The sequence below is a fragment of the Sorex araneus genome, chromosome 1, assembly GCF_027595985.1.
Source record: "Sorex araneus isolate mSorAra2 chromosome 1, mSorAra2.pri, whole genome shotgun sequence".
Lineage (NCBI taxonomy): Eukaryota > Metazoa > Chordata > Mammalia > Eulipotyphla > Soricidae > Sorex > Sorex araneus.
The window spans coordinates 417,758,181-417,763,436 of record NC_073302.1 but is presented as its reverse complement, the minus strand read 5'-3'; the positions used below and the strand labels follow the sequence as shown (position 1 = coordinate 417,763,436).

The window sequence follows — 5,256 nt, the reverse complement described above, 5'->3', positions numbered from 1 at the left end:
ACAATCTACAGAATGGGAAAGGATATTTACGCAGTACCCATCTGATAAAGGGTTGATAACAAGTATATACAATGCACTGGTTGAACTCCACAAGAAGAAAACTGCCAACCCGATCAAAAAATGGGGTGATGAAATGAACAGAAACTTTCCTAAAGAAGAAATCCGAATGGCTCAGAGGCACATGAGAAAATGTTCCACATCACTATTCATCAGGGAAATTCAGATCGAAACAACCATGAGATATCATCTCACACCACAGAGACTGGCCCACATCCCCCAAAACAAAAACAACTGGTGTTGGCATGGATGCGGGGAGAAAGGGACTCTTCTTCACTGCTGGTGGGAATGCCGACTGGTTCAGCCCTTTTGGAAAACAATATGGATGTTTCTCAAAAAATTAGAAATTGAGCTTCCATTTGACCCAGCAATACCACTCCTGGGAATATATCCTGGAGAGGCAAAAATGTATAGTAGAGATGGCATCTGTATTTCTATGTTCATTGCAGCACTTTTTGCAATAGCCACAATCTGGAAAAAACCAGAGTGTCCAAAAACAGATGACTGGTTAAAGAAACTCTGGTTCATCTACACAATGGAATACTATGTAACTGTCAGAAAGCATGAAGTCATGAAATTTGCATATAAATGGATCAACATGGAAAGTATCATGTTGAGTGAAATGAGTCAGAAAGAAAGAGACAGACATAGAAAGATTGCACTCATGCATGGAATATAATGTAACTGAGAAGTACAAGTTGGCAATGATGCAACTTCTGACAGATATCTCTCTGGACTTAGTTGCTAAATTACTAAAATACAGAAACCCGAAATGGAGAGGCCGCTAAGTGTGGTCACTCGACCTCATACCTCTTCATCCTCAGCAATGGAAAACAAATTATCTAATGCTTCCTTTTCAGCAGGTCTGACTTTAGGGGAGAGACTCTCCAAACAATAATAGTGAGTTTTGTTGAAATATTGAATGCAATCAAAGTGAAAGTAAAGTGAAATTTATTAGTTACACAGGCGGGGGGGCTAAGGGTAGGGGGGGCTAGGGGCATGGGGGGGCTAGGGGTGTGGGGGTGCGAGGTGGAGCTATACTGGGATTCTTGGTGGTGGAATATGTGCACTGGTGAAGGGATGGGTATTCGATCATTGTATAACTGAGATTTAAACCTGAAAACTTTGTAACTTTCCACATGGTGACTCAATAAAAAATTTAAAATAAGAAAATAAAATATCAAAATAAAAATATAAAAAAATAAAAATAAATAAAAATAAATAAAAAAACAAAAGAGAGAGAGAGATAGAGAGAGAGAGAGAGAGAGAGAGAGAGAGAGAGAGAGAGAGAGAGAGAGAGAGAGAGAGAGAGAAGAAAAGTGCATGTATAAAGGCAGGTGGTGTGTGACAGGAGGGATGCGTGGATACCGCTGGCAGGAAATGTACCCTGGTGGAGGGATGGGTAGTGGAAGATTTCATGACTGAAACCTGATAACAAAAACTGTAACTTTATCTCACGGTAATTCAATTAAAAATAAATAATTTAAAAATTAAAAAAAATAAATTATTTTAAATTTTAATTAATTTACTGTGAGATACAGTAACAAAAATTTCATGTTTGAACTCCAAACATATGGTCATCCAATACCCATCCCTTCACCAGTGCACATTTTCCACAACCAAAATTTCCAGTGTTCCCCATTCCTCCCCATTTGTGTGGCAGACAATTTGCAAGGTATTCTTTCTCTAGTTTAGTTACCCTCGATATTTCGAGGCCAGTCCTACCTCCCCTTATATCTGTCAAAAATACAATTTCCAGACAATGTGTTTTGTATTGCTTGTTACGGATATAATATGATGTCATGCGGCCTCGAAAAATGGGTACACGCTTTAAGAATTCTAAGTTTTTAATAATTAGGGTCTGAAGAAATTGTTGCCGAAGGTTGCTCGTGTCCGTGATTCCTGTGTGTCTCTGGGTCGTGGCCACATGGGAGCTGGTGCTTTTTGCTGCCTTCTATAAAATGGCGGCCACTACAACTCTTAGAGGGCAAGTGGTGAGACGGCACCTACCCCCGACTGGAGAAGGCCTAATGCAAAGTCCCAAGTTATCTCTGCTGCAAGTTGCTTGGGTCCGAGATTTCTGTGTGTGTCTCTGGATTGTGGCCATGTGGAAGCTCCAAGTAGATGGTGGGCGGATGTAGCATCATCTCTGCATCCCATCGGGGCAAGGAGAAGGCCGGCACACTCCTCCCCTGTATTATGAGACTTGGGATTTATGGTCACCGCGGCTTGTAACTGGTGCTTCTTGCTGGCTTCTATGAAATGGCGATCTCTGGAGCTCTTAGAGGGCAGGCAGTGGGACAGCATATGCCCCGTCTGGAGCAGCCCAGCAGAGAAGGCCTAATGCAAAATCCTGGGCCACTTCTGCTGCAAGTTGCTCGGGTCTGAGATTTCTGCATGTATCCTGAATGTATGCTTTAGAGTACATGTGACAACAATTTCCAGTCACTGCTCAAGTTATTTTAACTGGGATGTCACATCCACTGCCAAACAACAGCAACTGTAAGCCATGTTCAAGAGTTCAGACCAAAGAATATACTTTCAGGGATCATCTCTACAGTTCATTACTAGAAAAGTTTCTCTGATTATGTAGAGCACTTGAAACCATGAGAGGAGCCAGAGGGTCATCTCCTGAGCATGAAAACTGTTCTGGGTGTTGCTTTTGCAGCTGCCTTTTACCATTGATGATCATTTTCCTCTTCTCAGGAGAGGGAGAAGATACAGTCTGATTTTTTTTTTTTTTTAATCTGGAAAGGCTTATGCAGTCTCGCTGTTTGGAGAAATAGTTCTGGTCCCCACATATCGGAGCCATGTTTTTAGAAGCTCATGGTCACCAGGATTCCATCTGGAGAAAGCGGGGAGACTGCACCTCCTCCATCTGAGGCACCCCGGTGTTATTGGCTCGGTTTGGGGTCTGGACCATTCTCTGGTGTTGTGGTGCCCACCGGCCAGGATTCATCACTGCTGAGTCTATGCCTATTTTTTTTTAACTTTGTATGTCATAATACTTTCAGAGACTTTAAAATTTGACATATCATAATGTAGCAAATCAGATTGAAAACACTCTTCAGGATACTATTCTTTTAAAAAACATTTGCAAACCAATTATATATTTATTTCTCACTCACATCTGATGGTAATAGTTAACCCATTTTTTTTAAATGTCTTGAACTTATGTGTCTCACAATTTTCTATACACTTCTTCACTTTGAAGAGCTTCAGTACTCATCCAATCAGCAATTCTATGTTTTTATATTTACTGCTTGAACAGAGCATGAGGGTTAATTAAAGGTGAAAACTGAAGCTTGGCCCAACTGTTCCCTTTTGTGAAATTCATGTGGGTGACTTTTACAGTTTTCTAGTAATATAGTGATGTTCTATGAACATACTATCACTCAGTTTTTATTTTCAAGTTATTTTAGGTAGACTTTATTTGTCCAAATCATATTTTTCCTTCCTCATATTAAGACAAGTTAATCAATTCTCTTCAATCACTTCATACACACACACACACACACACACACACACACACACAACGCAGAGACATACATATTCCATACACTTCCTGCTCCATCCACCTGGAGAAATGTTTCTTTTCTTATGGAGGTAGTCAACGTTAGGTCAAATCAGACAAGAAATCAGACAAATATTTCAAGAAATATCTTACAGAGAACACCTGGATTTGTCAAATTTTACCTGGTCTTTAAGAATGACTATGAGAGAGCAATAGTCTATTCTATCTCTAATGACCATCGGTCTAAAGGTCTGATCATGAAGTGTAATGTCCTTATTGTCTACTGTAGAACCAGCATGATATAGTAATAATACACTTAAAACATCAGAAATCTCTCAGGCCTTATCAGGAGTCTTCTTGTTTCTCAGTTTACTAAAATGCTGTGTTTTGGTGTATTGGAAATTAAACTCAGGCTTCATACATGCACAGGATGTGATTTAACCCTGAGTTACATTAATGGCCAAATAAATACATAGTTAAAATACATATTTCAGTGGCCCCAGGCTCTCAATTTGTATGATTTTATTGAGATTATATTTGAAGTGATTTCATTTGAACACACTTATTTCTATAAGAACTTTTCTTATTTAGTGGAAAGAAAAAGGAATTTTTTTTGCTATTGTTGCTAGTGCAAAAGATTGAAAGTAATTGCAGAGAAAAACATGCACTGTAGCACTGTCATCCCATTGTTCATCGATGTCGTTGAGCAGGCACCAGTTACGTCTCATTGTGAAACTTGCTGTTACTGTTTTTGGCATATCAAGTATGTCACAAGGAGCTTGCCAGGCTCTGCTGTGAGGGCGACATGCTCTGTAGCTTGCTGGGCTCTCCGAGAGGGATGGAGGAATTGAACCCGGATCGGTCGCGTGCAAGGCAAACGCCTGTTGCTGTGCTGTCGCTCCAGCCCAGAGGAAAACATACTACAATAAAAATAAACATAAACATGGGAATACAAAAATCACAATTTCACAATTCTATGTTGATCACTTTTACAAGGGAGTATACTCAGGTAGTTATTTATAAGGCCTACTGTAAATATATTCAGATGCAGTAAAAGCATACATAATCATTCTATTTTTATCCATTTACGTTAGATTAAAATATCAAGCAGGGTAATTAGAGATATAAATATTATGTCAAACATGCCTATGAATAAGTGAAGATAAAATTGTATAAACATTTTATGTCAGTATTTTATTAATAAAGATGATATTTATTTCTCCAGTCTTAAAAGTAAAAGGTTAATTTTATAGAAAAGTAACAAAATAATAAAATTATCAAGGATTTAATATTTTATTTTTTTCATTTATTTTCCAATGATTAATTTTTATATTCAAGTTATGTATTCATAACACTTAAGATATAACTGGACTTCAGGAATTGCAAAATAAAATAATAGTTGTCACTGTCTCTGTCACTGTTATCCTGTTGCTCATATATTTGCTTGAGCGGGCACCAGTAATGTCTCCATTGTGAGACTTGTTGTTTATTGAATATGCCATGGGTAGCTTGCCAGGCTCTGCCGTGTGGGCGAGATACTCTCAGTAGCTTGCCGGGCTCTCTGAGAAGGGTGGAGGAACCGAACCCGAATCGGCCACGTGCAACGCAAATGCCCTACCTGCTGTGCTATTGCTCCAGTCCCAAAACTAATAGTTATGGTTAAAAAGCTCATTTAAAAAAAAGTC

At 39.0% G+C, this 5,256-nt stretch overlaps 1 pseudogene; it reads left to right on the top strand.

Moving 5' to 3' along the window:
* The first annotated feature begins 2,586 nt into the window (after positions 1 to 2,586).
* On the top strand, positions 2,587 to 2,786 carry LOC129401173 (small nucleolar RNA U3; annotated as a pseudogene).
* Positions 2,787 to 5,256: the final 2,470 nt, after the last annotated feature.